The sequence below is a fragment of the Hyaena hyaena genome, unplaced genomic scaffold (assembly GCF_003009895.1).
Source record: "Hyaena hyaena isolate Hyena2069 unplaced genomic scaffold, ASM300989v1 scaffold_889, whole genome shotgun sequence".
Classification (NCBI taxonomy): domain Eukaryota; kingdom Metazoa; phylum Chordata; class Mammalia; order Carnivora; family Hyaenidae; genus Hyaena; species Hyaena hyaena.
Window position 1 is genome coordinate 724,748 of NW_024081523.1, and position 16,378 is coordinate 741,125.

Genomic DNA, 16,378 nt, shown 5'->3' on the forward strand with positions numbered 1-16,378 from the left:
ACAAACACACTAAAGTACTCAAGGATCTAACTTTCAGATAGTTCCATCTGAAACAGTTTGGGTGCCTAAAAAACTAGGGTGGACCCATATGTGTATGTGTCCCTGAAACATTACACTACATCTAATCAATAAGACAAAAGGGGTTGCTAGTTCAGTTACAGGAAATGAAAGACCTAGGGAAATGTAACTGCCTAGGAAGGTGGCAATATTAAAACATTGTATCTTTTTTCATTTTCTTGGAGATTTTCTGTCTTGAAATGCCACCCCTTCCCTAGGTCAGTAGCTTTCAAACTCTAGTATGCATTACAGTCTCCTGGAGGTCTCCTTTATAAAACCCAGATTCTTGGCCTCATGCCCAGAAAATATGATTCAGTATATTTGAGGTGGGCCTGAAAATTTGCATTTCTAACAAGTTCCCGGTGACACTAATGCTGATGCTGCTGGTCCAGAAACCACACTTTTTGAGAACCATTGTCCTATGCATCTCATTCCAGAATTCTGTCTGTGGTCTCATGCTTGTATACTTTGCATGTACTTTTTATGCACTCACCAGATTCCAGGCACTGTGCTAGATGCATGGAATATGAAAAACACACTGTTTTGGCCTTTATTGAGAGCAGACAACTGTTCATCATCCTTCACAGGAAAACCCACATTTACCCTCAGCCCACCTACAGGGATAAGTTGAAGACCTGGTAATTCCTGGGTCCATGCTTAGGTTAATGTGGTAGAATGGTTCAAGACACAGAAGGGTAAACAATTGCAATTACTATTCCCTTTCCTTTTAAAACCTCTTTCCCATCTTCAAGAGACATGTGATGTTAGATTTTGCAGAGTAACTTCTCTCAGGTATCTCGATCTTTGTAAAGATTTGTAGGTCCTTGGATTTTTTTCTAGGACCACACTGCCCAGCTCAGGTACATAGTGGGGTTATTTTTCTCCAGTACTTAAGAACTGTTGTTTATGATCAAGCCTTTTCCATTCCCATTCATAATCCTGTTTACTCATATCAAATCCTTTGTCTGTTTCTTTAGCTTACATAGTGTCTACCAAAAAAAAAAAAAAGGAGGTCAATTTCAACCTTAAACATTTAGCCCCCAGATAACTTGAATAATTAATTACAGCTGACCTTGGATCTCTTTCATGTCCTTTAAGTTACCAGTAATTATTTTAGACTCCAGGAATACCTCATATCTGAAATTCAGAAAGCTTTTCCGTAAGTTGCATCATTTTCTAGGTTCCTGAGTAGGACACAGTCTAACATCATTCATCTATGAAATACTGTTTTCACAAGAATAATTGACTTGTCCTCTTAGCCCAGTGACACTTTGAAGAGCTTTATGAAGATACTGTGAAAAGACAGACTTCTTCCTGATTGAGGTTGAACCCCCTGGTGACATTTACAGTAGAGGTGGTGTCACTGTGTTTGAGGATGCACCTGTGCCTTCTCTCTTACCCCCGGCAGATGCTTCCTTTTTATTACCCATTTGAATATCATTTTGAGTTTCTTTGCTCTGAGTGAACCAGTTGGAGCTGAACATTTTTTACACAGGGATTTTATAGATAAAATAATGTATGGAGGCTAGAAACAATCGATTTCTTCATTTTCTGAAAGTTTTTGGATTATTATCCCTTTTTTTAAATTCACAGATAGGGTTTCAATAAGGAATATATTTTCTAATATAGCATCAAAATGATGCATTATTTTTACAATTTGGTTACATCCCTTGCCATAGAATTTTTTTAGAAAAGTATAATGTATCTGTTTGTTTTACCTTACCAGGTGAAGAAACAAAAAGTACATTATATCCCCATGGTTTGGTTTGCAACAGACTCAACCTGGTGTTTTCTATAAGCAGCTTCAATTTTGGAAGACATATTTTAGGTCTACTTCCTCTGTACTCTTAGGACAGAATTGTTCTTGTGCTATCAACATAATCCCCTCACAGAGAATCATATGATCACCACAGGTTCCTTGGAAATATCCTGACTCTATTTTAAAGGAACTGCTCCCTTAATCCCAGAGTCCAGCAACACTGATTTTATGTTTTATGGTGCCCTCATTCAGCTGTTTGTGCACTCAGGAAGCTCAGCTAAATCATCCATCACTGTCTTTTTTTTTTCTTTTACTGTTAGTACCTGCCTCCAAATCTTTTAATCTTTTTAAAATAACCTGCAGTGGGAGAAAGACAGTGAAACAGTAGTTTGATGCCCCCACAGGTTGCCTTCCTCAGCTTCGGTTTTTGTCTGTGTGTGGTGGCTCATGAGATGTAGAAAAGGAGCTCAGACCTCCGTGACACACTCAGCTTCATCCAGAGAGACTGAAGGTACTTGTTTTTGTTGGCACATTCTTGGTAGAGACCCAGAGAGAGTTTGCAAGAACTATGTTTCTTCTATTTGAATCAAAGTTTTTGCCTGTCTTCCCACTGACTCTTCTGACAGCCTAGCTTGTTTTGATGTTTTTCTTGGGGATGGTTTATGGCAGCACAGCACTGCCCACTTACACATAACCCAGAAGTCAAGAAAGAGTTGAGTCAAGGTAGCTGCAGAGGGAAGATGCCTGTCTCTGACTGTGTCTCTAACAGAACCCATAGTTATGTTCCTGAGACTCTTGCATCTGCTCTAGCACTCCTTGGTCTATCTTTCCCCCGGCGGGGGGTTTGGGGGAGGGGGTTGCCACGAGCATAACAGGACTTAGATTGCAGGGATTGATCAGATTTCACATAGTGAAAGCTAGAAAGAAATTAAAGTCAAAAGGGAGAGAAGAGGCTCAGAGAAGGAGGAAGAGGGATTTTGAAGAAAAGGAAAGGTACCTTAAGAATTAAGGGCATCTCAGGTGAGGTAAATGAGGTGAAGGTGTGGTAGAAGGGAGTAAAGTAGCAAAAGGAGTGAAATCAAGCCTTGTCCTCTGTTTACTCACTGTAGAATTCCATTTCTTCTCTTTTGTAACAATTTTAAAATAACGCCATATAAATAAAAACTCTTTGGGGATTTCCTTGAGAATATCCAAGGCAATAATTTGACTAGATTAAAGACTTTTATTATATAAACTGGTTTGGTGTCAAAGATTTTGAGTTCCACAGGTAATTTAGAATAGGAATGAAGAGGTTTAAGTAAATCAGCCTTAGTTTTTTGTTTCTGAAGTCAGCTGCAATATGAAGAAACAATTCCAAAAGGATGTGTGTGTGTGTGTGTGTGTGTGTGTACATGAATGCCTGCCTGTCTGAATATATATAGAAAGAAAGACAGCAGACAGAATTTTTAAAATAAGGAAAATAATACCAGTAATCCAGTCTAGGACAGTGATTCTTAACTCTGGCTGCTAAAATCACCTGGGGAGCTTTAAAAATTACAGATGCCTAAGCCCACCTCTAAGGTTTCGATTTAGTCAGTTTGAGATGAGGCTTAGGTGTTGGTATTTGTAAAATACCCAGGTGATAAAATCTGTAGCCAGTTGAGAACAACTGCACTAAAGAGTCTGTGCAGAGTTGAATTGAAGGATAGTGAACAATGGAGCCAATACTGAACTCAGCTATCACTTGTAAATGAGGCCAGTGAGAAATCATGCATGCTTTATAATTATATGCCACTTATACACATACTGCTTTATTTGGTTTTTATGACACCCTGAGGGCACCCTTAGGGGTGATGATGACCATTTTATAGATAAGGAAACTGAGACTAAGGAAGGTTATGTGACTAATCCAGAATTACACAATTTACAGGTAGTGGGTCAGATTCTAGCCCAGTGTGCATGTGTTAGTCTTCTGAATTACAACCACAAACCTCAAAAAGACCTTCATTAGTGTTTTGCTAGTATGTTCCTGATGAAGAATGGAATTTTGTGAGAGATGATTTACCCTGTTTAATTGGGGAGAAATGAAATATTTGAATAGTCAGTTACTTTTTCACCCAGTGCCTTTCAAAGTTTTTAACCCTGACCTACAGTGAGAAATACATCTATCAAAACCAGTGCAAACACAGATACATACAGGCAGAGCCCAAACACACCTTCTCATTGTGCTTATCCTTATTATAAACAAACCATCTCACGGTGCTCATCCTTGCTATTTTCCATTCTATTCTATTTCTTTAAATGCTGGTTGCAGTCTAGTGCACTGACTGCCCTAATGGACTATGACCCATGGCCTGAAAAACAGTACAGCTTCCATTCTTTCTGATGCCAGAAAAAGGGTAACACCATTATTAGAAAGTGAAAGACCTATCTTAGACAGCTTTTATGGAAAGATCTTGTGTAGGCCAAAGAATGGATATTATTTGGTAGAGTGTATAGGAAATATTATTACTTGTAAACTTAGTCTCTTGATGCTATGTGGCCAACCAGGCTTTTAACCCTTTTAATGAAAAATCTTACACAATGAAGAGTGTAGGTATGATTTTTCCAAGGCAGAATAATGAGTGTTCAGTTTTTAATGTTGCCTTTAACTTTTGGAAATCTGAGTTGAGAAATGGGGATGTGGAAAAGTAAAACGTAGAATCTACAAATATTTTAAAAGGAATTTATAATTTCTGGTAGAAGTCATGGTTCCCAGTTGGGACATAGAAGGAAGCAAAATCTTGGTGAAGTGATTCAGGTTCTAGCAATTTCTTATGAATTTATTATCTGACTCACATTTGAAAACCTGATTGTATTAAATGAGAGTCTGTATGTAAAAGCATTTTTAAATATATGAAATACTATTTGCAAAATAATAGAATTCAAAATTTTCTAATTGCCTGTTGTTGTTGTTGTTGTTGTTGTCGTTGTCCAGTCTTGTGTTCCTAGCAAGATTGTGAGGTTTTTGCAAACTGACCTGGACATGGATTTCTCTTCTTCCTCACAGTTCTTTTGCCAGAGATGGTTACATAGGAAATGCTCTGTGATCATTTGTCACAGGGAGGCTCAAGTCTGCATCTAGGTGTCTGGCCTGTGGCCTAAGAGTAGAGGAGTACGGGAATGGGAACATTGGGCAGCCTTTTAAAATTTTTCTTTTCTTCCCAAACATTCTTATATCCTGATTTTCCATCAGCATCCTCATTTAGCATTTGCATATATTCATATGTGCACACCTGTAACTTCCCCCTTCACACAAGAGTATGTGCCCATGAGCTCTCCTGGTGAGAACAGAACTTAAAGGAGGTGGCTCCTGGCTCAGTCTCTCTGCCCGTCTGCCACTCAGCTAACACTGCCAGCCACTGTGGTGATTCTGACTGGTAGAGGTTCAGCTTGTCCTTAATCCAGTTAATACTGTTTAACTCCTACTCACTGTGAACCACTGGCTAACAAAGAAAACACTAATGTTGAAATACTAGTGGTGAGATTAAAAACTTATATACACTCTGAAAATTTATCTCAATGTCTTGCTTAAATATATATGCTTCATTATTCTTTTTTTTAATAGTTTATTGTCAAGTTGGTTTCCATACAACACCCAGTGCTCATCCCCACAAGTGCCCTCCTCCATGTCCATCACCCCCCTTCCCCTCTCCCCCACCCCCATCAGCCCTCAGTTTGTTCTTAGCATTCAAGAATCTCTCATGGTTTGCCTCCCTCCCTCTCCCCCGCTATTTTTCCCCGTCTTCTCCCCCATGGCTTCATTATTCTTATAGATGTTTCCGGTTTTTCAAAATTTTTGTTAAAAAGGAAAAATATATTGATAATTATACTCTGGTTAAGTTTATACTTATTGAGAATAAGCATCATTCACGCCTTGGAAGGTGCTTACAAACAATGGCACAAAACAAAAATTGCAAAAGCAATCTCATTGATCATTGAAGCTGGAAATCTAAAAATTATAAACATTAGCATAAGTTATTATTAATCATAAAAAATTTCAATTCATAGTTTTTATTGAGATATATAATTCGTATGCCATATAATCCTCCCCCAATTTAAAGTGACATTTAATTATTTTTTAGTATATTCATAGAGTTGTGCAGTCATGACTATATCAGTGCATTTAAACCTCATATCTATTAATGGTCACCCCCACTTTCTCCCAAGCACCCAGCTCTAGACCACCACTAACCTACTTTTTGTCTCTATACATTTGCCAAGTTTGGATATTTCATACAAATGGAATGATATGATATGCGGTCTTTTGTGACAGGCTTCTTTCACTTAACATGATGCTTTCAAAGTTCATCCATGTGGTATAGCATGTGTCATTTCTTGGTATAGCTAAATAATATCCCATTCTATGGATATCCACATTTTGTTTAGCCATTCATCTGTTGATGAACACTTGAGTTGTTTCTACTTTTTGGCTATTACAAGTATTACTGCTGTGAACAAAAACAAGAAGTTTTTGTGTGGGGGCGCCTGGGTGGCTCAGTCGGTTAAGCGTCCGACTTCAGCTCAGGGCATGATCTCATGGTTCGTGGGTTCGAGCCCCGTGTCAGGCTCTGTGCTGACAGCCAGCTCAGAGCCTGGAGCCTGTTTCAGATTCTGTGTCTCCATCTCTCTCTGACCCTCCCCTGCTCACACTGTCTCTCTCTCTCTCAGAAATAAATTTAAAAAAAAAAATATATATATATATATAAATATATATATATTTTTTTTTTCTTTATATATATATATATATATATATATATATATATATAAAGAAGTTCTTGTGTGGACATATATTTTCATTTCTCTTGCTTCTATACCTAGAGTGGAATCGCTGGGTCATACAGTGCATGATTAATTTTGAGGAACTGCCTGACTCTTGTCCACAGCAGCTACACCATTTAACATTCTCATCAACAGTGTTGGAGGATTTCCATTTCTCCATTTTCTTACCGATACTTGTTATTATCAACCTTTTGATTATAGTCATCCTCGTGGGTGTGAAGTAGAACCTCACTGTGGTATTGATTTGCATTTCCCTGATGACTAATGATGCTGAATATCTTTTCATGTGCTTGTTAGTCATTTGTATATCTTTTTGGAAAATTGTATAGATCCTATGTTCATTTTTTAACTGGAGTCTTTTTATTATTGAGTTATAAAAGTTCTTTGTATGTTCTAGTTTTATAGTCAGGTACATGATTTGTAAACATTTTCTCTCATTGTGTGGATTGTCTTGATGCACAAATTTTTAATTTTGTTGAAGTACTTACTATGTATATACTTTTGTTGTTTGTGCTTTTGGTGAGATAACTAAGAAGACTTTGCCTAATTAAAGATCACAAAGATTTACTCCTACGGTTTTTTCCTAAGATTTTATAATAGTTTTAGTTCTTAGATTTAGATCTATTTTGAGTTAATTTTTGTGGAGGAAGAGGACCAGTTTCATTTTTTTGCTTGTGGATATCAAGTTGTGTGATTACCATTTGTTGGAAAGACTCTTTTTCCCTAGCAATTGGTCATGGCACTTTTGTCAAAAATGAACTGACTGTAAATGTGAGGGTTTGTTTCTGGACTCTCTATTCCATTGGTAATACTTAGCCTTATGCCAGTCCCACATTATTTGATTACCACATTGTTTGCATCTTTTGAGATGATCATGTGTTTTTGTCTTTATTTTATTGATATGGTGTAGTACTTTAATTGATTTTGGATGTTGAAACAAACCTGCAGTCCTGGAATAAATCCCAGTAAGCATGATACATAATCTTTATTATACATTCCTGAAGTTTGGTTTGCTAGTATCTTGCTGAGGATATTTGCATCTGATTTCATAAGAGATTTTTCTGTTCTTGTAATGTCTTTGTATGATTTTGTTGTCAGGGTAATATTTACTTCTTGGGATGAGTTAGGAAATGTTCTCTCTCTTTCTATTCTTTAGAAGAATTTGTAAAGAACCAGTATTAATTCTTCTTTAAATGTCTGGTAAAATTCAACAATAATGTCATTTGGGCCTGGGCTTTTCTTTGTGGGCATTTATAAAATTACTAATTCAATGTCTTGTTATAAGTACATTCAGACCTTCTATTTCTTATTGAATCAATTTTGGTAGTCCGGGCCTTTCTAGGAATTCTTCCATTATATCTAAGTTATCTAATTTGTTGACATACCGTTCATGTTATTTCATTATTATTGTTTTTATGTTTGTAAGATGGGCACACTGACATTGCCTGTTTTGTTTCTAATTTTAGTAATTTAAGACTTTTTTTTAACCCCTTGTCTCTGTTAGTCTTCCAAAGGTTTGTCAGTTTTGTTGATCATTTCAAAGAACCAAATTTTGCTTTTGTTGATTTTCTCTATTCTTTTTATATTTCATTATTTTCTGCCCTAATTTTTATTATTCCCCTCCTTCTTGCTTTAGGCTTAATTGGCTCCTAAATATATCTTAATTTGTTGTATGCCCTTTGGATAGTTTTCAGAGACTTTAAATGGTTAATTTTAAATAGTCTTTATTATTTATTTTCCTGGATAGTGAGAAGATGGAGCTCCTTACTCCTCTACTTTAGAAGTAGCTGTCCCATACTATATTTTAAATATGTTCAGTTTCAAACACATTAAAATATATATGTGGATAAATCATGTTTTCCTTATGTAATTGATTAAAACTTTAGTATATGTGCTGCCGAAGCGACCACAGTAATTGACTGAAACTAAATAGTAAATGGGTAATAGTAAGACATTTTTCTTTATATTTTGTAAATACTATTAAAAATAATATTCAAGTTTACTTTTACTATAAATTTTTAATAATATACTTCACAAAAAAATCCCTAGGATATCACATGTGTTATTTCATAGATATTATTACTTAGGAGAGCTTAAAATTTTTTCAAACGAATTAATTTAAAGTCCAGTTAAAAGTTGCTCTTAAGTAAATAATAGTGCAGGTGGAATGCAGATATTTTAAGAATCCTAAGGGTGGGCCTTGAAGGACTGAAGTGTGCAAAACACTGGCATTTGGCTCCAGGAGTGAAGTGAGAAAACATCTGAGGACTGAGCCTTGATATGACTTACTAATGGCAGTCTGGCAACAGTAGAGTTAGCAATAGAAACAGGTCTCCTGACCAGCATTAGACCCCAAAGTGTTCTGGGGGCAGAATAACAACAGAGAGACTTAGGAGCCATTTATCTGAAATCTGATCAAGGTTCTCCATTTGCTGTTTTATCTGTGTGAACTAAGACTCCCCAACAAGAGGATGTGTGACCAGATTGTACCAGCCTTGGCCAGGATTTCTGCCTCTAAGAGAATTAAATGATAAATCAACAGTTTGGAAAGTTTTTCTGTTTACACAAAGTTGACAAGGAAAAAGTTGTAAAGGCATCTGCAATATTACCAGTTCTGGCCCTTTAAATTAAAAAAAAAAAATTCTATTTCATTTGTATAACCAAGATTGAGTTTCTGCGAGAAAACTGTTCATCCTATGAAAATTTCAAACATTTTTATTATTACCACTCTATTTTATTGTATTCTATTGCTTTACTATTTTGAGTGCTTATTATTGAGAATAACAGATTTAAGGTCACTTTTTATAAAAAACAGGACCACATCACCCTTATCCACATAAAAGGCACTCTTGAGTGTGTACTCTCCTGATCATTTGGGTTTCTGCCTGTTTCATGGTGGCAAGATGTTCTCAAAGCCTAGTTGATCTCCATTATCTCTAGTTAATCAGGGGCTCACGTGCACATGAGGTGGTGATTTCATTGCCTTTGGAGAAAGATCCCTCATTTTAAACAAAGAAATCTGACTGACATTATAGTGGGCTTAAAAATTATCTTTTAGTTTCAGTCCTCTTCAATTCACAAATGAATAAGATATTAAGCTGAACAATTCCTTCAGGCACATTACTATTTTCAGTATTAGAATGGGTTCCAATATGAATCTCTAAATGAAGAGGACATTTTAAATTAGAAAGAAAAGAAAGGGTGATGGGCATAATATACTAGAGATAGAAAAAAAAGGATGGGAGGTGCTTTTTTCTGGAAAACTCTGATTTTTATCAATACTTACATTTATTTTTATTTACTTTTTTATACTATCAGTGTAGAACCAGCCACTTCATCATTTCAGAGCCCAAGAAAAGGAAAGGGATAAAAGACAATAGCCTTAATTTACCAGAATCTGGCTTAGTTTAACCTAAAGGAATAATTGCCCAACGGTGCAATTAAGTTTGCTTCCTACTGTGTCTTCCTTGAGATGTGAAGACTTCCTTCTCAGATGGTAGAGTTAAATGGTCTCTGTGTTCTCTCAGCCCTTCCAAGAGCCTTGGTCTCAGAATTCATTCATTCCTTGAATCATTTAAATGGGGATTATTGATCAAGGTCCTTCTAAAAAATAGGATTTGGCTCAGGAGTCTTCCTTGAACCCGGCTTCTAAATGGCTTAATTAAATGAGTAAAATGCTTTGGAATACTTTCTGGCACATAGTAAGTGCTATATAAGTATCAGCTATTATTATTCTTTAGGTTAAAAGCTCTTCCTTTTACAGGACCCTCGTTTGTTAGTTTGCTCATTCATTCATTCATTCATTCATTCACCTGCTCCTTGCTGAGCACTCTGCCAGTCTCCGTATTTCACTAGCTCTTGCTCAGGATGAACTAGGGATATCATGGACAGGAAAGTTCCTGGCTTTCTTTGTATCCTGTCACTTCACAGTGACTGGTATATAATGAGTGCTCAGCTCTGACATAAATGAGGATTGACCTCATGTTTTCAAAGTCGATCTGATACCAGAGACCAGTGGTTCTTGTTTTTAAAGTATATGTGTGCTAGGCACTTAAAAGTGCCAAGGATGAGAACTGAGTGTAATTATATAGATCTGATGTGATTTTGGATTAACTTGGATTTTAGCCTGTGATTTTTCTAGTGTTTGCCTTAGCATCTGCTTTAAAACAGTGACTAAAAACCCTGGAATGTGCTTTGACTTTTTTCTCAACAAAAGCCAGGAACCTAAAGGTCTCAGAACTGCCCAAACACATCATAGAATTTATAAGCAAGACAAAGAGTAGCACCAGAGACGATAGCGTGCACCTCACCTCCACAATTCAGATTGTCCAAGAAATGCTTGTGATTATATGGGGACTTCTGCCCTCAAATCTTCAAGAATAATGATCACAGCATTGTTCAGTAATTTAGCAGTAACACACAGCAAGTATTGATGCCATGTACTGTGCCATATACTGTATGTGTGTTAGAATGCACAATGTTTGCCTGGAGTAGAGTGCTAATGAAAGTGGTATTTCCATCTCCAGGGGGCAGTTAAAGTTTTTATGGGGTTAAGAACTGGGAATAGAATCGTAGTATCTAGGATCTGAGTTGTAAACATCTTGAGCATATTTTTAATGGTCTGTTCAGAAATATGATGAATTGTGAAGGTTATTCAGCCTTCTAGATTTTGGAAGAAATTGAGAAATATAATATGTTTGAAAAGCAAAATGGAATGTTTTTCTAAATAACCATATTGAATATTTGAAACGTTTAAATATTTGATGTGTTTCTATATAGAATATATGCATATTTTACCTGAAATGTGATGACGCTAGAATTGATCATTTCTTCCACACCTTTAATGGGTTCCCCCCTTGAGGATGACATGGCAGTTTTGTGAAGGCACCATCAGTAAGTCTTGTTGATAGGAAAACAGTTTGGGGAGGTATCAGCAGGTGACCACTGAAAGAATGCATGCAACAAAAGTGGAAAGCTGGTGGGGTGCCTGGGTGGCTCAGTTGGTTGTCTGACTCTTGATTTCAGCTTGGGTCATGATCTCACAGTTTCGTGAGTTCGAGCCCTGTGTCAGGCTTTGCACTGACAGCATGGAGCCTGCTTGGGATTCTCTCTCTCTCATTCTCTCTCCCCCTCCCCCCAACTCTGGCTTGCCTACTCTCCCTCTCTCTCTTTCTCTAAAAATAAATAAACTTTTTTAAAATTACTGAAAAAAAAGAAGCGGAAAACTGTTACCGGAACCCAAGTGCCAGGACTCTACTTCCCCAGTATCTGGCTCTCTCAGGGAACAGAGAGGCCCAGGAAGATGTGAGAGTCAGACCAAGTTCATAGGAGTGGACTGACGGCATCTTCATAATTCTGTCTTTAAGAAAATTCTGCTCATGGCAGTTGAGTTTTTCCAGAAAGCAAAATTAGAATTCTGTCTTAACATGATATCCAGAAGTCCTCAGAGACTTCTGAGGTTTGTATGAAGCATGCCAAATATCCTAGAAATTGTACTCCAACACCAGAAACTCCTAACTTAAGCTGATTAGCTTCGTCATTATTATGAGCCTTGACAACACAGTCCACCCCTATTGCTTTTTCTAAGAGGTGTGGGTGGATCAGTAACAGCCCATTAGCACAGTAGGGAGGACAGTAGCAAACACCTGCCCTGTGGTGGTGGACCCTGCCTTTAGCCCACTCTCATTTCCTTTATGTGGTGTGCACAAGTCATATATTCTTCAAACCCCTGTTTGCTCATTTAATCTGAATGAGGAGTTTGAATTAGACCAAAGTTTAAGAAGAAACTTTGATGTGCAGATGAATCACCTGGGGATATGGTTCACATGCAGACTATGGTTCAGTAAAGTCCAGGGCAGGATCTAAGATCCTGCACTTCTAACCAGCTCCCAGCTGATGCTGATGCTGCTGTTCCTTGGACGAATTTGAGTGGTAAAAGTTTAGTTATGTCTTCTTATACTGTCCTCCTTCTACCCTATGATATAGGTATTCTTGGCCTCACTTTACAGATGAGGAAACAGGGGCTGAGATCAAGCTGACATGGTCAGATGGCAGGACTGGATCCCATACTTGGGTCTAACTAGTCCCAGAAGTTAGCTACCATGAAAACTTTATATTGCCTTCCTTCTTTTTTTTTCTGGGGCTTAGAAGAGTAACTGCAATTTTCAAAGGTGTGTAACCTACTTAGTAGGGAGTAGCTTAGCCATTATGAAAATCTATATCACCATAAAAACAAAATAATACATAATTCTTTTTTTTCATTAGAAGAAAAAAATGTTATGGTGGCATAGATAATGTTGTAAGGTAAACTCCAAAGTCTTTTAATATAAGGAGTATCATTGCATATTAGGAAGCTATTTTAAGGCTATTTAATTTAGACAAACTTATTTAGTAAGCTTTTAATCCACCTTGTCAGCTTGCTAGGTCTATCGTGTTGCATATTTTTATATTTGCTGACATTTCTACCAGATGATGGGGGTATCAAGCACTGTGGTTGGAACATATGCAGAGCATTCATATTTCTACATAAAAACCTCTGTGTTGCAATTTTTAAGCAATACATTAAGATTACATTAGTAAATTATTCCATGCTATAGGCTAAGGTCCACAAGTATCAAACTACTACTTTGTTTTGAGTCTATGGGAGCCAGTGTTATTTTAAAATCCTCATTCATGACTTTAAGCGTAGCAAGCTTACTTAAAATGAACTGTTTTGTTTTCTAAAGGCCAAATTCCAGGGCTTAATTTTTATGTGGAAAACTTCACCTCAGAGCAGATTTTTACAGCATAGTTATAAACCTCAAAGAATAGGAATTTGTAATGGACAGAGCCATTGATTCTTAACAGGAGTCACATTAACAGGTATACAAGACACATAAAATGTTCCAAGAGCCTCTGGCAACATGGAGATACAGAATCTTTAATATGGATTTGCAAGTTAGTACCTAAAAGGATCAAGCAGAAAGGCTTTAAAAATCCCAGTATTGATCTGCTGACATACTTTGGTTGGTTCAGGGGACTGTAGTTTGGATAATTCTAGGTTCACTGTGCATTAAGTAGAATTATGGGTGGGGTGGGTAGGAGCTTTTGAGTCATGCTGCCCAGGATTCCAACCCCCAGCTTGCCTCTTAGTAGCCATTTGACCTTGGACAAAGTACTCACCCTCTCTGAACCTCAGCTTCGTCCCCTATAAAGTGGGAATAAGAAAACATGGCATGAAGGTAAAAGATATATGGTGCCTGAAAGTGCCTAGAACACAACAGTAGATCTTTAGAAATGCTCATAATGCTAATTTTCTGCTACATAATCATTATAAAAATATTCCTAACTCTCCAAATATTTATCTGTGAAAATTTCTGGTGTGAGTGGGATACCCTTTGAGGGTAGGAATATGGTGAGGAGAGACAACAGGGCATGACCAAGAAACCTGTGGTGATTAAATCCAAGGATTGGACCGGGCAAGATGCTAACCCAAGTTATATGTGACAGAGAAAGATTCTGGTATAGCAGAGCACCCCTTTACCACCCAGAGGTATTTTTTGAAGCTAATGAGTCCTGAGTAGCCCCTGAGCTGAAACCCCTACCCTCTGCTGCCTCTTCTGGCCATCGAGGTCACAGATGATCCTAGTCACTTCAGCTTGTCACATTCAGACCTGGCTGGAAGCCAGTCCTTAGAGCTTGCTTGTTCAGTTTCTTAAATAAGTAACTACCTACACATAGCACCTAAGACAAGTTCAGCCCTACAATGAATGCTTGTCTGTCAGATTGCATTGAAGGTCCAGTTATTTCCTCCTAGGGTCTGTAACCACATAGTAAATATTTGTCAAATGAACTAATGAAACAAAGACCTTTATAGCGGAAACCTGACGATGTTGGTAGAGTGGGCTTATGGAGACAACAGCTCTTCAGGTCCTTGTTGCTACCAACAGACCCTGTGAAAATGTCTATCTTACACCACCCTTCCTTGCACCATTTCCAAGGTCTCTGCTCTACCCAGGGAAACCACATACAGCTTTGGGACATTTTTTTAAACTGCTAGTAAAAGCAGTTAGCCCGTCAGAGTACTCATTTTAGAGATCCATATTTACAGACCAGGAGGGGAGAAAGAATTCTTGAATGCAAATGGCTTTTACACTTTCCTACTTACATGTTTTTGTTCAGCAGACTAGTCTCTTCCCACACCCTTCTGCTGTGTGTACTGCCATTTTCTCTGAATTAAAGGAAGAGAAATATTGGCACCCATTAGTTAAAAAGTCCCAGCATGGTGATCCACATGCCATCAACTATAATGGGTATTTATCAAGGCATAAACCCCTGGTTTCTGGGAACTCCTGGTCTGACCTCTGTGTTTTCTTCCTGAAGCACCCTCCCAGGCTAGTGCTTAAAAGGAAATAGAACAAATCAAGACCACCACCTGGTGATTTAGCCTTGACAACCCTGTAGTGCTTGCTGACGAGTGGTGACACACTGGTGTTAATCAGGCAGCATGGCCAGCATATGTCAAACATAGCCCAGAGCGGCTCTGGTAAACACCCACCTCAGCCAGCCGTGTGCCTGCTGTGCGGTTTGGGCACCGTTTTGAAAACAAACTCATCCATAAAGTCAAAGGCTTTTAAAGTGATTTTTAAATAGATTAAACATTGGGAACAATTGAACAGAATAAACAAGGAGCTTAATTAAAATTGACTCCCATGGCTCCAATGCCCAGTGATAAGGAAGCCAGGCAAACACAGTAAGTGCGTTAAGGCTGAGTGGAATACAATGCAGCCATTAAAGGTGAAAAATATGTTGGGGTTTTTTTTTTTTTTGATACATGAAGTACACATCATAACTAATGTTAAACCCCAAAGTGGACTATTTGTAATCATTTCAAAATGAGATATATCCATTAACAAACGACGGAGCCAGTTTTTATAATGTTGACTAATATTTTCATAATATTGACTACTTGATTTTCAAAAACAGACTTGCATGACAGTCATATGCAGTCTTGTGAATATTCCCTTTTAAGAATTTGATTTTGAGTGATCTTGTCACTCCCACTGCACTGACTAGAAAGTGCCATCCCCAGATGGCAAGGACCTGAGGTTGTAGCGACAAGGGAGAGCCAAAGACCAACAGCCTTTTCAGACTGCGGCCAGCCTAAAACCACAGTGTCTGAAGCTTGATGCTTTCTGATGCTGGCTCTTCTCTGAGGAAGGTCCCCTGCCCTGGTGACCACACCCCAGCCCAGTTTCCTGAGCCTCACCCTCTTCATTCACCCAGCCATGTGACTCTGAGAAGAAATTGGAGAAAAGCAGAGCAAGAAAGGAGAGTTATGTTTTAAATTTGGAAATTGCTCAAGAAAAATCAGACTGTCTTGATTGGCACATGCAAATGTACGCAACTGTTAATTTTCCTGCTGAAATTCCCATTTCTTTTATCCACATGAAATCTCTGAAAAATCTTCTTGACTATTCTTTTGTTCCTTTCCTGCCCCCACCATCAGTAATTAAAACATGAAATAGTGGTGCCTTCTGGCCAACCTGAGGACCTGGTGATGACATCAAGCCCGGAACACTGCTGTTGGCCCCAGGTGACATGCTGGGACCGACAGCAGGGACAGGCTGCTGACGTAACTGTCTTCATTTCTAATGCTGGTAGTAACCAACAGCATTTAGTTTTGCTTTGACAACTCCTCCTACAGCCAAAACTATTGTTACGGTCCGCATGTCATTGCTATTTATCCTAAATAAGGAAAAACAAAGGCTATTCTGAGCACAC

The 16,378-nt window shown here is 37.9% G+C and overlaps 1 protein-coding gene across 12 annotated transcripts in view; it reads left to right on the plus strand.

Moving 5' to 3' along the window:
• Positions 1-16,378, plus strand: part of LDLRAD4 (low density lipoprotein receptor class A domain containing 4) — a 437,927-nt gene that overhangs the window by 387,655 nt on the left and 33,894 nt on the right. The window lies entirely within an intron of this gene.